This window comes from Castor canadensis, chromosome 1 (genome assembly GCF_047511655.1).
Source record: "Castor canadensis chromosome 1, mCasCan1.hap1v2, whole genome shotgun sequence".
Lineage (NCBI taxonomy): Eukaryota > Metazoa > Chordata > Mammalia > Rodentia > Castoridae > Castor > Castor canadensis.
This window is the reverse complement of record NC_133386.1, coordinates 29,371,117-29,394,473: the sequence shown is the minus strand read 5'-3', so window position 1 is coordinate 29,394,473 and position 23,357 is coordinate 29,371,117. Positions and strand designations below refer to the sequence as shown.

General features: G+C 40.9%; 1 protein-coding gene and 1 long non-coding RNA gene across 2 annotated transcripts in view; one reads left to right on the top strand and one right to left on the bottom strand.

Moving 5' to 3' along the window:
• Positions 1–4,938, top strand: part of LOC141423336 (uncharacterized) — a 64,776-nt gene extending 59,838 nt beyond the window's left edge. The window contains exon 4 of the long non-coding RNA XR_012448118.1: positions 3,843–4,938. This is a non-coding gene — a long non-coding RNA (uncharacterized lncRNA). The remainder of the gene's footprint in view (positions 1–3,842) is intronic.
• Sgk1 (serum/glucocorticoid regulated kinase 1) overlaps positions 1–23,357 on the bottom strand; it is a 111,872-nt gene that overhangs the window by 85,961 nt on the left and 2,554 nt on the right. The gene's annotated exons all lie outside the window — the stretch shown is intronic.

The following is a 23,357-nucleotide window of genomic DNA, read 5'->3' as shown; positions in this document are numbered from 1 at the left end:
TTAGATGGTGATTAAATGACCAACTAGGATACAGCATATAAATAGAAAAGCAGAAAAATGTTATCTGTTCTTTCTTTCTCTCTTTCTTTCTTTTGTTGGCTAAAACAACAGGCATTTATTGTCTCACAGTTATAGAGACCAGAAGTCCAAAATCAAGTTGTCAGCAGGTCATGTCCCATCTGAAACTAGGGGAATGGTCTTCCCTGGCCTCTTCCAGTTCCTGGTAGCTCTGGATGTTCCTTGGCTATGGCAGCATCACTCCAGTGTTATACAGTCATCTTCTGACTTGACTGTGTGTGTGTATCCAAATTTCCCTTTTATAAAGGCATCAGTCATGATGCCCACTCCAGTGACCTCATCTTGACTACAGGTCATAGACCTTCTTTCCAAATAAGGCCACATTCTGAAGTACTGGGGGCTAGAATTTCAACATATCTTCTCTTTTGAGATGGGATCTTACTATTCAGCCCAACCTGGACTCAAGTTCTCTAGTTCTTCCTGCCTTAGCCTCCTGACTGCTGGGATTACAGGTGTGCTCTGCCAGCCTGACTCTTGACATAATCTTTATTAGGGGACAGAGTTCAATCCATAGAACATTAATTTTAATTGACTTGCATTTTAATATTTTATTTCGCTCTCCTTTTATCATTTTTACTTACATGTGTGTACATTGTTTGTGCCACCTCCTCCCCACCCCTTTTAAGTGCTCTTTCTACTGTATATTAAAGTCAATTTTCATGAAATTTCTTGTATTCTTCTCAAGGACTAGGTGATTTCTAATAAAAAGAAATGACAATCGTTCTTCTCGGCAGTTGGGTCCCCTTGGTTACTACTAGATTAAATTGAAAGTGATTAATTTATCATGGATACCAGTACAGATGCCTGTAACCACACCTGGGCTGCCTGACATCCCAGGCAGAGCCAAGAGTGCCAAAGGAGAGACCCTAGCCAGGCCACCCACCTCTACCCCACTGCCAGGTGCCTAATCTGTCACTGCAGCCTTGACCCCAAACAGCAACCAAGGTCAGCCTTACTGGGTGGGCCTTGGAAGCCGGCTTGGAGCCAATAGAATGGGAAATCCCAGGAGGGTGCTGAGGGGGTGTGTCCTGCAAGGGCATGGCTTCAGGGGGCGTGGCCTTCAGGGACAGAGTTCTCTGGTAGGGTAGTCCTGGGCTACTTATACTCTGGTAAACAAGCCTGACGGACACTGCCACAGATGGACAAGGATGAGGGAGGAGACATTTCATAAATGTTGTCTAGAGTGCTGCTGACAGGGCTCTCTGCAATCTCATAGGCCACCTCTAGTCCTCTTAACTTCCACCAGGCCAGTGGTTCTCAATCTTTAGCCTTCCCTTGTAGGCTAGTGGTGAGGAAAAAACAAAACTAAGGAAAAAGATAATAAAACCTGTATCAGAAGCAGAAGGAAGAGTTTCTGATTCAGATCAGGGTGGGGGCAGGATTTGGATTTCCATCAGTTTCCCAGGGGATGTTGATGGTGCTGTCAGAGACCCCACTCTGAGAATCACAAACAAGTCTTTCCACAGATCCTGCCTTTTCCTTCAGTGGCTCTGCCCCTCCTCCTCAAGTCAAGCAGGGGTTTTCACAGCCCTGATAGCTTCTCTTTCCCCCCAACTGAAAGCTTTCCTTTCTTTCCCACAGAGCTAAGTTGTCAGTAGTCTAAGGAGACTATTTACTAATCTGATTAACTCCTTTGAATGTGTCCCAGGCCTCAGGTGCCCGTTGGTGCAAAGGAGGTCAGTATAAAGGAAGCAGCCAACATGACTCTGAGTTTCAGTTTTTCCTCTGGTTCTCCTCAGAAGTAACTCCAATTATGTGTATGTGTCGAGTGTGTGATTTTTTCCCCCTGTGGTATTGGGGTTTGACTCAGGGCCTACACCTTGAGGCACTCCACCAGTCCCTTTTTTGTGATGGTTTTTTCGAGATAGGGTCTGTGATCCTCCTGACTTCTGCCTCCTGAGTAGCGAGGATTATAGGTGTGAGTCACTGGCACCCGGTTCAGATAGGATCTTGAGCTATCTTTGTCCAGCTGGCGTCAAACCTTGATCCTCTAGATATCTGCCTCCTCAGAAGCTGGGATTACAGATGTGAGCCACCATGCCTGGCCTGTGTACATTCCGTAATCTTTTCTGGGCCTCCAGCACCACTCGTGTTTTCTTGGTTGTGCATGGTCACCTTTGTTGGGGACTGCCTGGCGTCCTGTGATGCCGTAGCTGTTCTATGTTGATGCTGGTATAAGGAACGAGGGCAACAAAGGGGGCAGTGGTTAGGGGAGTGAAAATACCTCTCTGCCCAACTATGTCTCAGTGGGCCATCCTCAGAGGCTGCTCAGAGTCTCAAGACTGCCTGCCTGGGTTCCTTCAGCATCTTACCCTGGCACCGTTCACCCTTCACTGGACCAGCCATCCCTTGATGTTGGCAGGAAACAAATGGCCTTTCATTCTCTCCAGTCTTTCCCCGTCTCCATCCCTTCTTGGGAGCCTGCCTCCACTTACTACTATGCTCTTTTCTCTGGATGAGGCTAACATCCTCCAGTGAAATACTGAAAGCACTGGACTGGGGGCCAGGCACATACACACGCCAGTCCAGGTGCACACATGTCCCTGTGTACACCCTTGTGGGGACAGCGTCATTTTATAAATAGATTGAGATTTCCAGTTTGGGTTCATATGAGACATTGTGCTGTGCTAATCTATCGCTTTATGTGTTCAAAAATTCTTAAAGACTGCTGGTGGTAGTAGTGGACACCTGTAATACCAGCACTTTGGAGGCAGGAGGGCTTGGACTACATAATGAGACCCTGCAAAAAAAAGAAGAGGTGTAGTATATTTGGCTCACAGTTCTGGAGCACGAAAAGCATGGCACTGACATCCCCTCAGCACATGGCAAAGGCCTCCTGCTGCCTCAGAACATTCGAAAATGAGATGAGACCCAGCAACCCTGTTAGTTCAGGCTTCCCTTCTCTTATAAAGTCACTAATGCCATCACGGGGACCCCACCCTTGTGACCTCATCTAATCCTAATTACTTCCAAAGATCCACCTCCAAACACCATTAATAGGAATTTGGGGATTAAATTTCCAACACATGAACTTTCAGACCTTAGCCATCAGAAAACCTTTTGAGAAATGGTTGGGTTGTGAGAGATTCAGCTGAGCCCTGTGAGAGGGTAGGATGGAGGGTGACATGAATGACATGAGCAGGCAGTGGGCATTTCAAGGGAAAATGAGGAGACAGGGTTGGTTGCAGCAGAATCCCTGATCTATGGGAAAGTAGAAAACAAGCCTGGCGATTGGTCCTCTGAAACTTAGGATCCCTGAAACTAGGTTTTCTAATCAGCTAAGCGATAACCCCAACCATTTTGTGATGAAAAGTGTGTCCATTTACAATGGCTCCTCGCAAAAAAAAATGAGACCATGTAGGAAGAGTAGCCAGGGTGAAGGAGAGGTGCTGTATGGATCATAAGGAGGATTGCTAACCTCAAAGTCAACCCTCTTTGTTGCTAAACAAAATAACCCATAAAATTACAGATGTGGTGTTGGGAAATCTTAAATATTTTTTTCCCATACCATAAGTGCTTGATATCCTAATAATTTTGTTCTCTTTGCTGTGTTTCTATCTTGGTCTCATCATGAAAGCATGCCAAGTCAACATTAGGAACATACATGAGCAGGAAACCACATTTTATTCCCTCACTCATAAACCTTTGTTCTTAATCATCAGTGTTGGCTTAGCCACAGCGACACACATCGAGACACACGTGGTAACTACAAAGACTTTGAAGGTCAGTTTCATTTAATCCTTAATCTCTGATTTTTTCCACAGACACTATGAGGAACCATGAGGACCCTCTTGTTCTAGTGGTGCTTCCATACACTGCAATTGAAGTTCTTGTTTGGGAAACTGCCCTGAGTCAGCATTCCTGGCTTACTTTGTTTGTCACAGTCACACCACAGGGTCCTGAGGGCTGGGGAGATGATTGCATTCCTCTCCCCCACCTCTTATTTTCACAGTTGAGTTTTGGCTCCACAATTTAGAAGGAAAGTAGGTAGTGTACTAAAATATCAAAGTATTATTATTATTATTATTTTTTAGATCAGAACATGTCAATGAAGCTGGGCACCTGTGGTTCACGTCTGTAATCCTAGCTACTCAGGAGACAGATCAAGAAGATCTTGATTCGAAGCCAGCCCAGGCAACCAGTTCCCTGAGATCCTATCTCAAAAATACCCATCACAAAAAAGGGCTGGTGGAGTAGCTCAAGGTGAAGGCCCTGAATTCAAGGCCCAGAACCACATACACACACACACACACACACACACACACAAAGATGTCAATAAATTTAAACAGCACTGAGTCTTCACTGTGGACAAGTTAGTGTTCCTTGGGTGGGGGGCCGGATAAGAAGATGAATAATTGAATACACTGAATGCCACTACGCAGCAGTGTACATGGAAGAGGCACTTAAACTGCTTTTGCTGAAAAGCATTGACTCCTTCTTGGGTCCATGAGTTAATAACAGGAGAAAAGCATGGCATCTGTCCTCTATTTTTGTATCTGTCTTTGCTCTAAGCCATTCTTTTTGCAGTCACTTTGCAATCACCTTGGATTCCAGGAAAGACAGATGAGAACATCTTTATGACCAGGGATAGAACCCACCCTCAAAAGTAAAAGTATACCTTCCTCAGGATGGACCATCTACTGGGACCTCTCTCAAAACAAAGACTGAAATAATGACAATCAGGCCACTCTTGTGACTGGAAGTGTTTAATTATGCATATCTTTTGTCCCCTGCCCTGAGTTCTTTGTCTGTTTAAACATACAACCCATGTCTGTACCCTGAAGATGGCGGGAGATGGGTTGAGTCCTTGTTCCGCCTCTTCCCATGGCATGTCCTGAGCTGTATAATAAACCTCCTTTCTCTGCCTTCACCAAGCCTCTTTATTTTGTGTTTAGGGGTGAGTGACCAAAACTGGCATATGGAATCTCAGAGGAGTTTGGGCCTTGGATCTAAAACTTCAGTTTCATATAGTCTCGAAGACGGCTGTCCAAAGAAACAGAATGTGAATCACAGAAGTCACTTTAAGTGTTCTGGTGGCTGCATTAAATAAGTAGAAAAGGGTGATGAAGCTGGGTGTCGGTGGCTCACGCCTGCACTTCTAGCTACTTGGAAGGCACAGATCAGGAGAATCGCAGTTTGAGGTCAGCCCAGGCAAATAGTATGCAAGACCTTATTTCAAAAACATCCAGTAGAGCCAGGCACCCATGACTCACATCTGTAATGCTAGCAACTCAGGAGACAAAGAGCAGGAGGTTCATGATTCGAAGCCAGCCCCAGGCAAATAGTAAAAAAAGTGGTGGAGTGGCTCAAGTGGTAGAGTGCCTGCCTGGCATGCATGAGACCCTGAGTTCAAACCCAGTACTGCCAAAAAAAAAAAAAAAGGGAATGATAAGATTAACTTCACTAATTTAATTTATTTAACTCAATATACTCCAAAATGAACATTCCAAAGTATACTCGGGATAAAATTGCTAATGACATACTTTGTACTCATTTTATTAATACAATCTTTAAAATCTGATTTGTATGTTACCCTTAAAGTGCACCTGAAGGGTTCTAATTTGGCAGTCAGTTTAAATATTTTCACTTCAAAAAGAACATTAGAAGCACTACTGATGTATCTTCATGATGATCAAAGGTCAAAAGGCTCCCATTTGACAGAATAAAACAGGAGGAAATGAAATGACAGTCTCATGGTCATAGAAGTTCATTTCTAAGTCATATTTCATCTTCATAACCGGATAATTTCCATGCTTCTAGGCTGTGTTTTCAGCCAAACTCCCTGTTTTTGTCTGGGTGCCTGAGATGATTGATGTTAAGAGGGAGAGAGTATTTTTATTTTGGAAAAATTAAGCTCAGTCAATCTATAGTTTAGGACCTAGATATGCAAGGTGGCTGATAGTTGGGCAGTTTCTAATAAGTTATACAAGTCTCCTTAGTACACTGAAAAAGCTGATATTTAAAAAAATCTTAAATAGTTACAACCAAGATAACATTGCAGAAGGGGATCAGACTTAGCAGTCATTGTGAATTTGCTGATGGTAATCCCCCTAAATGGTGAAACCTCTGGGTTAGAGGCAAGAAAGAGGATTAGAATGTCTCCGTTTACTTATTGGCCAAATGACTGAAAGATAAAACAAAATCAAAACAACTAAGATGTATGGTTGACCTTGTAAAGCCAAATCAACCTTGATTGGAAATTAATTTCAAATCTGATTTTTATTTTTTATTATTGTTCCCCTCCCCCACCTTTCTCTCCAATACTGGGGTTTGAACTCAGGGCCTTGAGCTTGCTAGGCAGGCACTCTACCACTTGAGCTATACCCACAGTAATCCCTCTCTCTCTTTAATTGGCATATATTAATTTTACAAAAAGATTTCACTGGGATATTTCCAAATATTCACATAAAGTACTTTGATCAGTTTCAGCCCTCTATTCCTTAAATTTCACTTTAGAATCAGTTGTTTTGATATTAAAACTTTAAGCTTTATGATTTGATAATATTTATTTTAATTAAAACTTCTACTTAAATGTTGAAAAGAACAGGAGCTAGACCATCCATAAAAGATGACAGACTTGGACTCCCCACAGATTATCTTTTGTAAGTGAACAAAAAGTAAATACTACAAAGCCAAACTCAAGGAAGCCTGGGTATTAAAGTGATTGATGGGAACAACGAAGATATAAATCAGATATCATCATCTGACTTTTCAAAACCTAGTCATTTTAACCTCCCCACATAGCCTCATAATTCCTTGATGATGCATGACAGAAAAAAATACTTCAACTAAAATGCGGATGTGGAAAGATTAAGGGCAGTCCGAGTTAACAGTCTGAGGTCCCATTGTTCCTCTTGAGGATTTCATTGGTGTAGGTTCAGGAGGAGCCAGGGGAATGAACCACTTCTGGTTCTCAGGAATTTAGCAATACACATTACAAAAGCTGCACTTTTATGCCCCCTGAAAACCTGTGGGAAGATTAGAGTCTCGCTGAATCTTCTGAGCACATGGTGGTGGTGTGCTCAGATCCTGAGGAAAAGCAACAGGCAGTGTCTGAAGCAGACATTTCTGTCTGTATTATTTCTGCCATATTTCCAGTGCCTAGAATAGTCCCTGAGACCTGGCAGACGCTTGGTAAACTTTTTTTTATGAATGAATGAGTATGATTCAGGGTGGGTCACACTGCTAGGATGGGCTGAGATGGGTCAAGGATGAAAAGAGTATTCATTCCTGAGCACTCACCATGTGTGGGACACTGAGGCTGTTACAGGGAGGGATAAGGTCACAGGCTGGCCTCTAAGTGCTTGTGTCTGTACTACAACTAATACAGTGAAGGTAGATGTGTCATAGTGAACTCAGTGCAGAGTAGGGAAAGGACTCTGCTAAACAGACAGGAGGGTCTCCCAGTCGTAGAGGGCCAGGGAACAGGACTTTCAAGTGTATACCTTTAAACCAAACCCTAAGGATGAGGGAGTGGTGGCCAGGTCAAGGGTGTAGCGCTCAAGGTCAGAGGAACATTCTTAAAGCTTTTTTGAACAGTGAATCGTTCCGACAGAGAAGCCAAGGAGTTTCTCTTTAGAACACAATTTTAGTGAATAAAGTAAAATACATAGCATTACAAAGACAACCAATTATACCAAACTATGGTTGGCAAACTATTTTTTTTAAAGCCCAGCATGGTGGCACACATGTGTAGCCCCAGCCCTCTGGAGGTCAAAGTTGGAGGATCTTGAGGATGCAGCCAACTTGGGTTACATAGCAAGTTCAAGGCCAGCCAGGGCTACATTGAAAGACCCTGTCTTAAAAAGAAAAATAATTAAAAACCTCGTGGTCCTATATGAGATTCTTTATTGTATTAGATAACTCAGACTAGAAGAAAGCTAATAACTACTGGAAAGTTCTCAACATTGATGGGAATAAATGACACATTGTGACTCCTTCCATCGATCATGTGATAGGAAAACACTTATGATTTCTATCAGTGACAGAATCGCAAGTCCTGATGGTCCTACTGTGGTTTGTTGGCTATAATAATAATTGGAGGAGGTAGTAGATTCTAGGGAAGCTAATGAAAACAAATAGATAATTTTTTTTCATGCAAGTTCTGAATTTCACCTATAGGCATCTTCCTGCCCTCAAGGGGTCTGTGGAACCTGGGTTAAGAGCCCCTGAGTGGGTGGCAGGATTGTACAGTTGGGGAAAAGTAAGCTATTCAGCATGTGTAGGGAATAGAGTTCAGTAGATGAGGAAGGAAAAGGAGGACAAGGAGGAAGAGCAAGAGGAGGAATCAGGTCCATCTTAGAAAACTCTCTCTGTAGTGCTAAGAAAGTAGGACTTTCATGGCAGGTGCAGTGGCTTACATCTGTAATTCTAACTACTTGAGAGGCAGAGATTATGAGATAATGGTTCAAGGCCAGACTGGGCAAAAAGTTCTCCAGACCTCATCTCAACCAATAAAAGCTGGGCATGATGGTGGGAGCCTGTTATCTCAGTTACTCGGGAAGCATAAAAGGATGATTGTGGTTCAGGCCCTCCTGGGCATAAATGTGAGCTTCTATCTCAAAAATTAACCAAAGCAAGGCTGGTGTCATGGTTCAAGTAGTAGAGAGCCTGTCTAACTAGCAAGCCCAAAACCCTGAGTTCAAACCACAATACTGAAAGGGGGAGGGGGAGTCAATACATTGCTGCAGATTGAAACCAGGGCCTCAAATATGCTTGTTGAAATGTTTTAAGCACAGACGTACCAAGCTCTGAATTGTGTTTTGGGAAGTCCTTCTAGACTGCAGTTTGGAAGATTCCATGGGCAGATCTGGCAGCAAGAGGTCAGTTAGGACAAGGTGGCCGTTCTCCGGGGATAGATCAAGATGACTGAACCAAGGAAATAGCTGTAAAGACTGTCAGTAAGGAAATGGAAGCCAACAGTTACTGAGAAGGAGAACTGACAAAAAGCAGATTCCCTTCTACTCCCAGAGTGAAGAATCTGACAAGGCAAGCACAAGAACAAAGAGTCCATTTCAGTTTTCTCAAGTTCTTAAGGTAACAGATGGCCAGCACAGAAAGCCCAGTGAAGAACCTCATAGCCTCCAGTAAAGTGATGATGTAATGGAAAGAGAATCTCCAATGTCATCACTTGACCTGAGTTTCCTTATCTGTGTGACTGTGGGGAAGGTACTTGATGGTAAAGCAAGGCTAAGGATATCTACATTTCTGGATTATGAATCACAAGGGAGAGATAATCATTGATGATTTTGTAAATTAAGCACTATGAAAATTCTGCTTGTGCTAGTATACCAACCACAATCAATCAATAAAGGGTAGTGATTACTATAAATTAGTGCTTACCAATTGTGGAAGAGGCATTTAAAGAGAGTAAGCTGTGCAATCCATAGTAGTAAAGCAACTGTCATGGATTACATGAACTCAAAGCTGGCTCTGGAAAAATACAGAGAATTTAGCTAACTGGGAGTAAAGGGTAAGGGATATAAGCAAAAGAAGGAGTTCTAGATAGATAGTTGCCTTTTTTTTTGTGAGACCTGGGTTTGAACTTAGGGCTTTCTGATTATAAAGCAGGCTCTCTATCACTTAGCCACACTTCCACTCTAGGAGTTCTAGATAGAGAAGAAAAAGAGAGCACCAAGGAACTGGAGGCCCAGCGTACTCCTGAGGTAACAGAGGATAGGGGAAGGTAAGGTACGCTGGAGGGACTTTGAAAACTATGTAACTGGTGTTATGATGCACATCTGTGATTGGGCGAGCACAAGTTTGAGGCCAGTCTGAGCCACACAATGAGAGGAAGGAAGGAAGGAAAGGAGGAAATAATTGGTTGATATACAGTAAAACCTGTAAAAAGTGTGGTTCATTATTATATTCTGGTACCATAAAAGAAAAAGGATTCTCAATCCAGAAATACTCAGTATTTAGATATGTCTGTTATTCTAGTTTCAAAGAAAGAATTAAGCTATTTCCTATGACAGAGGTTTGGGACTTCTGGTAGTGTTTCCAATCTCTGTTATTTTGGGGGATGGGGCATAGAGGGACCTGAAGGTAGGTGGAGATGAAAAATATAAAGTAGAGCAAATCTGCATCAGCTGTTCTCAAAGGGATCCAAATTCTTCAGTTCTTCATAAAATAAAGTGCTTCTTTTATTTAAAAGAAAATAAATCAAAATGAAAAGAAATAAAATAAATAAAAAACAGTAGGTATCTGAAAAAATAAGAGACTTTATTGCCACAAAAAAGGAGCCTGTTCTTCTGATACCATGTTCCCACTTCTGTATGTGACTCTAGGGAAGGACTTTCCTCTACCCGTGCATGGTTCCTCAGGGAAACCTCACTGCCGTAGGAAGCTGTTAATTTGTCCAAAGTGCTGTGCATCCTCAGAGGAAAGCTAAGGATGGCAAGGATAGGGGTGGAGCAGAAGGAAAATGAGTAGAGAGGCTCTATAAGAGAGGCCGGGAAAAGATGGCAGCAGCTTGCACCAAGGTGCAAGCCCTCCATATAAAGAGAAAGGGGTTTAAAACTGTCTTGGTGGTAAACACAATAGGGTGTGCTAATGAATTGAAATGAAGTAGGAAGAAGGGAGGGAGGAATTATTTATAGATTTCTGGCTCTTAGCAAAGTAGCAGATGGCAGTCTCATGTACTGAAAGGGGAGAAATTGATAAAGGAACAAAATTAGGGAGGAAGGAAAATCAAGAGTTCAGTTTTAGGCAGGATTAGTTCAAGGTGTCTGTGGCATATTCTCATGGCAATATTAAGCAGACACGTGGGAAGAGGAGTCCGGCATTCAGAGAAATGATAAATTGATGGAAGATGTGTGGATTACAGTTAAAGCACAGGAATTAATGAACTTGTGTACTGAGGGTGGGAAGGGAGAGGCAGGAAAGTGGAGGGAATGTGAGGAAGATTGTGATCCAGAGTAAGAGGGAAAGGAAGAAATGGGTGGAGGGGCTAGTTAACCATGGACTGAGTCTGATCTCTTCCTCCTCATCCCCCAACCCCCAACTAGTGGTAGGGCAGAGTGAGCAATGCCTGAAAGGAAACTAACTAAGAAAGTGCCCCAAAGTAGGGGGAGAACCTGAAACAATGCCACAGAAGCTATCATGGGAGACATGGTCCACAAGGAGACATGCCGAGAAGGGGGAAATCAGGATGAGGATGGACAGGTGTCCACATGACAAAGAAAACACAAAATGAAGAAACTTGATCTTCAAGTTAAAGAAAAGAGGAATGACATGCCTTCTGATACAAGTCTCAAGACTAATGAGAAATACTTTAGTGAACGAGGAGCAACAAATCGATTTTAAATATTTCAGATTATTGACGAATTATGTGGATGATGAGTTTGAATTTCAAGTGGATTTCACATCTTGACTTGGCAACACAAGGGAGATTACAAAGCAAAGCTCTGTATTAAATGTATTAAATTAAGTAGTATCTCAGCTACAATCAATTATATGTTGAATGTATATGTATCCCTTCCACCATCAGTGTTTTGTGAACATATAAACAAAAGAGCAAATGAGTTTGGTGTCATTCGATTTAGTGAGACCCTGTGTGCAAACAAAGGGCCATTTCAGCACTGTGGCCAGATCACTTCAGGTGCTCTAGGACAGAGCAACTTCAGAAGATAAACCAGTCAGGCTCACCAGTCACTGAGCTTATGGAGACAAATAAATAACTCAAAGTGGGAACCGGCTGACCAAGCACAGGTCTTTTGAGAAATAACCTTCAATTGGTAAGATCCAAAAGCAAAGTGGTTTCATAGCAGCATGTCTACAAGCAGGACTCATGAGCAAAATCACAACTTACAATAAAAAGTTAGAAAGGTAGGCTATAAAGGTAGGTCAGAATTTTGGCGTTTTTAGACTAGGTAGCTCAGTGGTAGAGCAGGGGACCCTGATTTTAACCCTCAGCAAATGCAAAAACATTTAATTAATTAATTAATAGGTAAAACTTGAGGTCTGTCTTGATAATATCTAATGTATTTTGAGTGCTTAATATTACCAGGCACTGAGGCTAAATACTTTACACACATTATGTTATTAAATCCTCACAACACTTCTGTGAGAGAGCAGTTATTGCTATCATATATATATGATTTATCATTTTATGTTATATTTTCTAAGCCAGTAGGCTTAGAATAATAAATACCTTGCTCACTACTACCAAGCTAGGAAGTAATGTAGTTTTGAGTCCAGTAGGGCTGGGCGCTGATGGCTTACACCTATAATCCTAGCTACTCAGGAGGCAGAGATCAATAGGATCACAGTTCAAAGTCAGCCTGGGGAAATAGTTGGAGAGACTATCTCAAAAAACCTGTCACCAAAAAAGGGCTGGTGGAGTGGTTCAAGATGTAGGCCCTGCATTAAACCCAAACCATAAAAAAAAAAATCCAACAGGAGGTCAGAGGGAGGAAGGTCATGAGTTCCAGGCCTGCCTGGGCTATATAGTAAGATCTTGTCTCAAAACAAAAATAAAAAAGGGCAACAGACTTTGTGTGGTTCTGTGTTAGGAGTCCTTGTTGTCTTTTGTAAGGGTTTGAATGTTTCTTCTATTTTTGAGTGTAGCTAACAATACTTTGATTTAAAAATGTAGATAAATTCAGTACAGTTGAATACAATTTGGATAATTATGCTATCTTTCAGTGGAACATAGTTTCCCTTTGCCACTCTTCCTATGGAGAAGTGGAGTGTATTCTTCCTTCCCTTGAATCTGGGACTTTTTTTTTTTGGCTGGATTAAATGTGGCAAAAGCAGCACTGCATCAACAGTCTTCCTGACCCATTGGGTCAGGAATGCTAAGATTCCCAGAAACTGCCTAAAACCGTGGATAGTACCTTACACATGGTGTCTTTTTTCTTATGCATACATACCCATGTTAAAGTTTAATTTGTTAATTAGGAACAATAAGAGATTAGCCACAGAAACCAATAATAAAATAGAACAATTATAACCATATATTATAATAAAAGTTATGTTAATATGGTATATTTCCCTGTCTCAAAATAATGTTATCATACTTTCACCTTTTCACTGCAAGGAAGGACTTTACAATTTCTCTTTGGCACATATGAATTGCTGGCAACATCTACACTTGGACTTTGGGGCCATTACTTGTTTTTGTTTTGTTTTGCTTTTTGAGACTGTGTCTCCCTATGTAGCCCAGGTTGGTCCTGAACTAATGATCTCCTGCCTTGGCTTTCCAAACTGTTGGAATGACAGCTATGCCCCCACCATGCCCAGTTTGGGGTCATAAGTAAAATACAAGTAACCTGTACATTTTAATATCATGACACGACTGTCTGATAACTGAAATGGCCACTACGAGGTGGGTAGTGTATAAAGCATGGATACACTGGACAAAGAGAGGATTCACTTCTTGAGTGGGATGGAACTGGACAATGTGAAATATCAGCAACGTACTCAGAACAGCAAGCAATTGAAAACATGAATTGTTTGTTTCTGGAATTTTCCATTTAATATTTTTGGATTGAAGTTTACCAAGAGAAACAAAGTATGGAAAGTGACTAATAACTGTTGTAATGTCCCTAAGCCAATGAAAGCTACAGCTTCTGACTGCTCTCTTGAAGCCCTGCCTCTTAGAAAACAGCAGTCATCCAAGTCTGACTAGCTTAAAACCATGACACTGGAAGGAAGCTCAAGTTGTAAGAGAAATAAAGAGGCAAACAGAAAGTTCCTGGACTTTCTTGGGCCCAGCTCAGCCACCAACTAACTAAATACAGTCAAGGAAGGACTCAGCCAGTATCACAGGGAGGAGAGCCATTCAGATGAGTTTTTGTTTTTTTTTTTTTTTAAAGTCCTAAACCACAGAATCATAAATAATCCTGGTTGTGTCTGATCACCAGGTGTTGAGAACTTTGTTATGCAATAATAGATAACATGAGTAGAATTTGGAAAAATGCATTATATTTTGGTGGGACATACAGAAAACATTCCTGCAGTTTTTCTTTGAGTTCAAATGCCTTATGTTAGGTGTCTGAGATAAGAAGCCCACAGATTAATAGTTAGTTTTAATCAATGGTTAATTTCAGCTGGTCTGAAGCAAGCATTTTCACAAAGGAAACCTAGTAAAGAAGCACTTCATATTTAGAAGGACATTTCTTCTGTGGGGGCGGCCAGCATCACAGAAATACATTAGCTAATGAAGCTCTGTCTTTAACCTTTGGAACTAGTCTTTGATAATTGCTTTTTCCTTTGTGTTTACATTAGATGCTTTTTCTTTTGCTTTCAAAAGCATCTGAGGCAGTTTACAATGAGAGACTTATAACTGGAGAGTTGAAATAAAAATACAGGATTAAATCAAATTTAGCAACTGAGAAGCAATGTCTAAAAATTTGCCTAATTTGTTCACTGAAATTTACCTTCAAATTTAGCTTTGAGTTCCCTGGCAACGAAGATGAACCCAAAGGATTTTTTCATGCTAAATGTGAAGCCCTACAAAAGAGAAAGATCTTTATCCTACTGTAAAATTATGGGCGTAATTTATTACATGATCCTTTTACAGGCAACAGTAAATGACTGAAGAAACAATGTCTTCAAAAGAGACATTATTTAGAATGCTGGTAGAGTGGCTCAAGTGGTAAAGCGTCTTCTCTAGCAACTGTGAGGCCCTGAGTTCAAACCCCAGTACCACCAAACATTAATAAATAAATAAATTAAATAGAATACAAATGTGTTGTCTCAAATGATGGAATTTTAAGATAAGGCAAACAGAATAAAATGTGGAGGTGTTTTCATTTCCATGTGGCTTTTAGATTCACTCCTTTCTCCTCTCCCCTGAAGATAGAACTTCATAATGGCTTATCTTTTTGTTTCAATAAGTATTTATTGATAGCCCTCCAAGAGTCAGGCCCTGAGAGTATTTGTAGTAAAAGAGAAAGAAGTTTCCTGCCCTCACAGTGATCACAGTCCATAAGGACATTAATAGTCAAGACGTTAACTAAATAGCTATGCCAATATGTAATTATAAACTGACAGGTGCCATGAAAAAACACACAGGGCTATAGAGTGTAGAACAGGGGGCAATCGAAGTTTGTAAAGAAGGGAGGAGGGTGGAGGAGAGTGAAGGAAATTTATAATTTCTTATATCCTCTTTCATACCATGATACTTGAAGAATAAATGTTCTTAATTCATGCTGTTAATGATGAGATTATTAAAAAGAAAGACAAAGGAAATAAAAAGTGGGGCTATTAGCCCTATTTAAATTCTAGGTCTGTTTGAAGGATAAGATAATTTGTATTCCTGGGCTAGTGATGTAGCTCAGAGATACAGCAAGTGCAAGGCCCTGGGTTGGATCCCCAGAACTGCATTAAAGAAAAAAAAGTATTCCTCTGATATGTGAAAAAGAATGAAATATGAAATACATAATTAAGGATAACTGCCAGGATATCAGATGAAAAACAATACAGCCTAAAATATCATCTGGTTAGTTCCAACGGGTTAATCTTAAATGACTGATTTTACATATTCATTTTGTGCTAGAAGCCTAAGTATTAGCAATTACCTAAAAATCACCTAATTGGTGACAATGGAGAAAGGGTGTGGGCCATTTTACATAAAAGTTGACTAACAGACAAATACATTAGATATGGCTGCTTTGCCACAGCTGATAACTAAGGCCATTGCACAATGAGTACCAGGTCCTCCTTGTTACTATGTAACATGCAATCTTCAAGGTCAAGTGCTTGAATGAGGAAGCAATTATACCAATGTTCTTTGGAGAAATTCATTTACCAATTGTGGTTATTTAGTTGCAAGGTTTTAAATGCTATATTAGACATCCTATCAGCCATCTAGCTCTGTACACTTTTATTACATGACACTTAGTGGCATTTTTTTTTCTCCAGTTACTACTCACTTATCATTGCTACCCCATTATCATCTCTTTTTTCGTAGAATGTTCTTGTCTGAAGGGTGGAGCCTCTCTGTGCCATGTGATGCTCTGTAGTATTATAGACTTTTGCAATTTTTGATATTTCTCAGAATCTACTAATAATTTGACAAAATAAAAAAATTCTACCTTTGAGTCCATCTTGTTGGGAGTACTCCATTTCAGATAAAAATGGGGGGTTAACTGGTCAGGAAGGGGATACTTCTGATGTGGGTTCAACTGCATCTCCTCAGCTCATTTATTGAAGTCCTAGCCTCAGAATGTGTCTGTGTTAGCCAGCCTTCCATCACTGTGACACAAAACCTGAGAAAGTCAACTTACAAGGAGGCAAGTTTATTTTGGTTCGTGGTCTCAAAGGTCTCAGTCCATGCTTGCTTCGTCTTACTGCCTTTGGACATGTAGCAAGTACATCCTTATGAAAGCATGTGGCAGAAGAAATTCCTCGCTTCATGGTTGCCAGGAAGCAGAAAGAGACAGAAAGGTGTTGGGAGTTCCTGATATTCCTTTCAAGGGGCATGCCCCAACAACTTAACTTCTTCCAACTAGGCCCCACCCCCTAAAGTCTCCAACACCATAGCTGGTGACCAAGCCTTTAATACATAGCCCCACCTGTAATTCTAGCACTCAAGAGACTGAGGCAGGAAGATTGAAAGTTTGAGGCTACACAGTGAGTTCTGAGCTACAGAGCGAGACCTTGTCTCAAAAAATAACAGAAAAACCCAAACCAAAAAGCAAAAAAAAAAAAGATCCAAACTGCAGCATTGACCTTATTTGGAGATAGGGTCTTACAGAGCTAATCAAATTAAAATCAGGTCATTAAGGTGCACTCTAATTCAGTGTGATTGTGTTCTTATAAAGAGGAAATTTGGAGAAATATTTACAGCCCTCTTACTGGTTGGAATGCTCTTACTGGTTGGAATGCCAAACAGTACTACTTGGAAGCAATAAAAATTACTTTCTTTCTTACTTCTTTCTTTATCAATGCTCCTTATTAACCCAAGTCATAATATTATAATTACATGTGATGCCTCTTTCTCAATACCCTTGATTAAATTGTCTTTATTAATTAATCAAATATGTATTGAGTGTTTGCTGTGTGCCAGGCACACAGATCTGTGAATAAGGCAGACAAGGTCTGTCCTCAGGAAGTTAGTATTCTAGGTTTCAGAGAAGCTGTGTAAGACTGTAGAGAGTTCATTCTGAACTCCATTTTGTACTACTTTCCCCTTTTTTTACTATTTAGCCTTATCCTGATCTTTCTAATCATTCTGTAAGCTATAGAATCATAGTTTCCTTTCCCATAATTTTCTTCTATATTATAACCCAAACATGTACTGGCCCAGAAAGGTTTTGGGTTCTAAGTAAGTTAGTTGATTTTAAGACATATTGTATGAAAAAGAATATTTGCATTTGCAAACATTGAATATTAAAAATATACATTTTCCCCAGATGCCAGTGTCTCACACCTGTAATCCTAGCTACTCAGGAGGCAGAGATCAGGAGGATCACAGTTCTAAGTCAGCCAGGGCAAACAGTTCATGAAACCCCATCCCGAAAAACCCATCACAAAAATGGGGCTGGTGGAATGACTCAAGGTGAAGGGCCTGAGTTTTATATATATATATAATTTTATGTATATATACATTATATATATAAATCTGTATATATAACACGTTTTAGATCTATAAATGTGTGTGTGTATATATATATATATATATATATATATATATATATACACACACATTATCTTTTGGTATCACTGGGGTTTGTACTCAGGGCATCATGCTTGCTAGGCAGATGCTCTACCACTTGAACCACTCTGCCAGCTATTTTTTGTGATTTTTTTTCAAGATAGGGTCTCTAGAACTATTTGCCCAGGCTGGCTTTGAACCTCGGTCTTCCTAATCTCTGCCTCCCGAGTAGCTAGGATTACAGACATGAGCCACCAGTGCCCTGCTAATTCTCAAACTCTTAACTTTCATTTTCTTTCCCTCCTTGGTTTTTGAGCTATCAAGATTGACTGACAATACTCTAACAAACTCAGGATAACAAGATAATTCTTTTTCTCTCTTTTCTATGGGGCATAAGTCTAGAGGTATGTCACTTCTGGATTTCCTTCCTTTTGCCTTGCTATAAATTTAGGCTTATCCTCTGGGGTGTGTGTGTGTGTGTGTTTGGGACAGTTGTGGGATGGGGGTAAAGGGAGAGAGAGAGAGAGAGAGAGAATGGTATTTTGGGTGAATGCACTGACCTAGGGAGGGAAACAAGGCCAAGGTGACCTCAATAGCCAAGTGGACTCTTCCCAGAATAATTTCGCAGCAGGCTCTAGAAAGCAATTAGAGTAACATTATGGTAGCTTGCACTACCCAGTGGAAGATTCTCCTACTGCTCTAGTTACTTCCTTCATTTCACTCCTCTTGTAAATATTTAAGAAGTCATTTCAGAATGCTGCAAAGAAATAGGTGTGAGAGTAAACAAACTTTAACAGTAATCCTTTCTCCAAACGCCCGGAGCAGCTGCACGAGGATACAAAAGCAGCACCTGACTAGCCAAGCTGTCTGCTTGTCCTGTGTCCCCCCTCCCCCTCCCTTTCCTCCTCTCACATGTAATCTTATAAATTTGCCAGCATCACTATGCAGTCTGCCAGAGAAACCTGGCCATTTGCTGGGTAAGCCAGTTCTTACACCAAAGACTAAGGTAGGTCACTGCACCTGTCCTCATTTCTGGGCCAGAAAGACTCACTGAGGCTGAGGTACAAAGCAGCTTGCTTTCCCAGTAGGAAGGACATGGATCCATAGAGGGAGTGCACATCTCATAAGTTACAGCCTTTGGCAAAACTGTTTGTCCTGTGAACTTTCCTGAACCTCTTGGATGGGTATGAGTCTTCATATTCGAGTTGGTGAGAAGCCAAGGATTCTATACTCAGACACACTAATAAGTGAGGAACTCTGGGTTTTGTTAGCAGGCAGGAAACAGCAACCCACGCTAAAGTCAGGCATCTTCTCTGCCAACGTTAGGAATGTTGATATTTACCATCTAACTTTTTGGACTTACTTCTAAAAAATTAATTGGTATGTATTTTTAAAATATCACACTAAAAATATGCTTCTACCATGTCTCCTCTAGTGAACTATCTTTAGTTTGACCTAAATTGCTAATTATTTTTTTTCTATTGATCCAATCCCCATTACAGTTCTTCCCCTAAATGCTAAAATACCCAAGTGGGGACATGCTTGTTGAGGGCTCTTCCCCTCCCCCACATAGTTTTGCTGGACCTTGTTAAGCACTTACAAGATCATAAAATATGGGTGAGCTCTGACTCTCTCTGTCCCCTGTTTATAAACATATATATACACACGGCACCTACACTTTAGCATCAATTCTTCAAAAGTGGAGCAAGGTGTCAAGGAACTCTACTACATTTTCCATCCTAAATATTTCCCAAGCACTGTGGCAGAGTAAGGGCTTATCATCGAGCTTTCTGGAAAGTTTCTGGGGAGACAAGATACCTATGTCATGAACATAGCTCATCCCCAGCACCTAAAAGGAAAACTAACAACTAAAAAGGTGTTTCAGGATTATAGATGGTAGAATACATGATGCAGAGACTGTATAATATTGAAGTCAGTGATTATTTTAATGTAAAGTAAAAAGACACTACCAAATCACTATATTTGCCTTGTTTGGTCTGATGGAGAAGACATTACAGAACAGAAGTTATAGCAAGGGCACTGGGCTCAGCAAACACACTGAGGGTTAAATTTCCCTTTGTATCTGCCACCTGCTAACGGGTAGTGATAGCTTGTCTTTAAGCAAGATTTAACTTATTTTTCAGCCTTATTATTTAATCTATATTCAAGCATAGAATGAGAATTCATTAGACTTCTAAGCCACTAAACTGTTTAAAGTAAGGGTGGAGGAAGAAGACAATGACTGGCAGTGCCAGTGGCTCATGCCTGTAATCCTAGCTACTCAGGAGGTAGGATATCAGGAGGATCTAGGTTTGAAGCCAGCCCTAGCAAATAGTTCATGAGAACCCATCTTGAAAACATCTAACACAAAATAGGTCTGGTAGAGTAGCTCAAGGGGTACAGCACCTGCCTACCAAGCATGAGGTCCTGAGTTCAAACCCCAATATGGAAAAAGAGAGAAAGAGAAGACAATGACTTAGGGACAAGTCAATAAAAGATTAATTTATTCATTTTCTGCATCCTTTCATTCAATAAGTGTGGTTTGATAAGTAGGGGACAGAGTGTACCAGGTAATGGGGAGGGGTTCTCTGCTCTTAGGCACCTTCTTGCTCTGAGGGAGCTACAGGTGAAGTAACAGGACACTGTAACAAGGTCATGTGCTCTGGTGGGAGCACGTCAGAAGGGACTTGGAAACAGCTTAGATTTTAACTACTTGTTTTGTAGGCATGAGGGGCTGGGGCTGGAATCCAGGGCCTGACACATGCTAGGTGAGTGCTTTACCACTTGGGTCACACCCTGAGCCCTTTTTTGTTATATTTTGGTTTTGTGACAAGTTCTCACTACCTTTACCAGGTCTGGCCTCAAACTCACAATCCTCCTGTCTCTCCCTCATGAGGAGTTGGGATTATAGTTGTGTGCCACAACACCTGGCTAGATTTTAGCTCCTTTTGAAGAAAGCACAGCAGAAGCTTCTGGAGTCTCCACCATGGTTCCAGAAAGAATGATCAAATACATCTGGCAGAAATCTACGACTGGCTTCTGGTTTGTTGAAAAATATGCCCACTACCCTTAGAAGTAAGTCACTTAGAAAACTTATCTCTTCCATGGCTATGAGATCAAGGTCACAAATACAGTGTCCTGACTGGAGAGCCACACGCCTGTGACAAGAATATTTAGCATCACAGCAGCATGCTCCAGGTATGCTCACAAAAAGACTGGCTGCTGAAAGCTGACTGCTGAATGTGAATATTGACTACACTTCTTCCTACCTTGGTGACCTTCAACAATTTACTTAACCTTTCTGACCCTCAGTTTCTTGGGCTATAAAATGGCTGTAATGGGGGTGATTGTGAAGGTTTCACCAGGAAAGTGCTTTGTATAGTGTCGACCCTCAGTAAGTGCTCAATAAATGTTATCTCTTTAAGAAGACTTCAGGGTTTTCCATAAGAAAAGGACCTTTGCTATTCCAATTCAGATGCTTTAAGCTGGCACAATAGAAGGGCAATGAACAGTAAAAGAAGACTGTTTGTGAAACAGTTGTCAAGAATAACCACTTCAGAGGGGCTGAATTTCACTTGACACCAGAAGCAGGCTGAAACCCATTGTTTCCCTTTCTCCCTCAGGTTAGAGCAAGGAGAAAGCAAAGGCAGTCACTCATTTCACTCATCCTCCCTCACAGGTGGCTTGTTGAATGTCCTAGAAGGCATGGACTTTGGAAACTAGTGCTTGGACCCAAACCCTCCTCCTGACACTCACTGACTGTGTGACTTGATGTAAAAACCTGATGTATTTTCTTCATCCGTGAGCAGTATCTTCCTTGAGTTCTTGTATGTGAAGACTTAAATGTGCAGTGTACTTCCAATTAGAACAGTGCTCAGGAAAAGCAGTGCCATATAAGTGTTAGTTATCATAAAAGCTATTGTTACTGTATGCACATAGTCATGACATACTGAGTCAAGACAGAAGCATCTTAGCATGGTGGTCACCAGGCAGTTAGCTCCATGAAAACAAGAAACTATATTTTGCCCCTACTGTACTTGTTGAAAAATGAATGAATGAGGGATGAAACGCTGGACTAGTTTGATGGTGTAATGGAATGAAAAGCATTGTAGATCTGCAAAGTGAACACTTCACTGGTGAAGCCTGGCTTAGTTCCATTCTAATTTGAGGCATTTGGTTCTGTCATCTTTAAAAGAGGGAGGCTAGTCAGAGGACTTCTGAGGGTCATTGCAAATGTCAAATTCTATATGGCTAGATAGCCTTTGAAATTTGACGAAAGGTAATGGAATCACATCTATGAAAGTCTTTTGCATCTTTCGAGAAAAGGATTATCAAGTTTGAGAAAGGTCATTTATGTGTGTTTTTTTGAATCATTACATAAGAATCTGAGCCAGGAAGGAATCTTTAAATCCATGAAAATGGATTACCTTCAGCAGGATTGATACTTTTTAAAGCTCTCGGATTGTCAGACTAAAATTGATAAGGACATTTTTTCCATTCATCTTAAATGAATTTGGGGAGACACTAAGAATAAAATATAACCCCATACACATTCACTGCGAAGGTATCATTAACACAGAGAATGAAAGTACAATCTTATCTAGTTGAGGTTAGCAATTCTCAACTAAATGAAATTAAGCTGATTTAGTTGAGCTCTTAAATTCAAGGCTGAAAAACTAAGCCCAGAGGATTTTGTGGAAGCAGCTTCAGAACTGGTTTTGCTCAGATGCTGTGCCTCGGGTCTAGTCACTCAGTCCTGAGGGGCTGCACACGAGTTGTGAGAGGTTTGTCTGCTGAGGGTGGGCTGCACTAATAGGCTTTAAACATTGGGTGGTTGCATACCGGTTTCACAGCGGGTTGGGAATCTGCAGTGGATAAAAAGAGGGGAGGGGAGGATGGTTTGGAATCAAAAAAGTCTGGATTAAGACTATCAGATTTGGGGCTGGTTATGGTGGCTGGTGCCTGTAATCCCACTAAGCACTCTGGAGGCAAATAGTTTCAGGCCGGCCTGGGCAAGATCCTGTCTCAAAATAAACAAACAACAACAACAACAAAGAAACCAAACTTGGCTTTGGGTCAAATAAAATTTAAATTTTGGCTTTGTTTCTTTTTAAGTGTGTGACCTTGGGCCAGTTGTTTTATCTCTCTAAATCGCACTTTGCATATTTACTGATTTTCCTTATTTCACAGGATTGCTATGAGGATTAGTGAGATAATACACTGAAAGCAGTTGGCCCAAGGGCCTGGCGCACAGCACTCAAATGGTGGCTGGTGGACAGTCATGAGAGCAGTTCATCTATAGTCTCTTTTGGTAGCTCCATAGTTTCCCTCTGGAATGTCTCAGAGGCTAGCTAGTATGATTAAAATTTTGAGTCCAAGCTATAGTCTTTTTAGTGAGCCCTAAAAAATCAAGATCTATTCATGGTTCAATGTGGGCACCGGACAAAGGTTCACTTTGTAAGACTGTCTAGCTAGGTTAAAAATAAAATATGCAGAAATGTGTGGAACTTCAACAATAGAACATAGGAAAATGGATTATTCTTGGCTAAAAACAAAGACCATATAGAATATAAATGTGTTTGTCGATACATAGAAAAGTTCTGAGATGTACCAACACCGATATGACAATAGTTATCTCTGGGGAAGGGAAGAAGATGGGGGAGAAGGTGGGACAAAT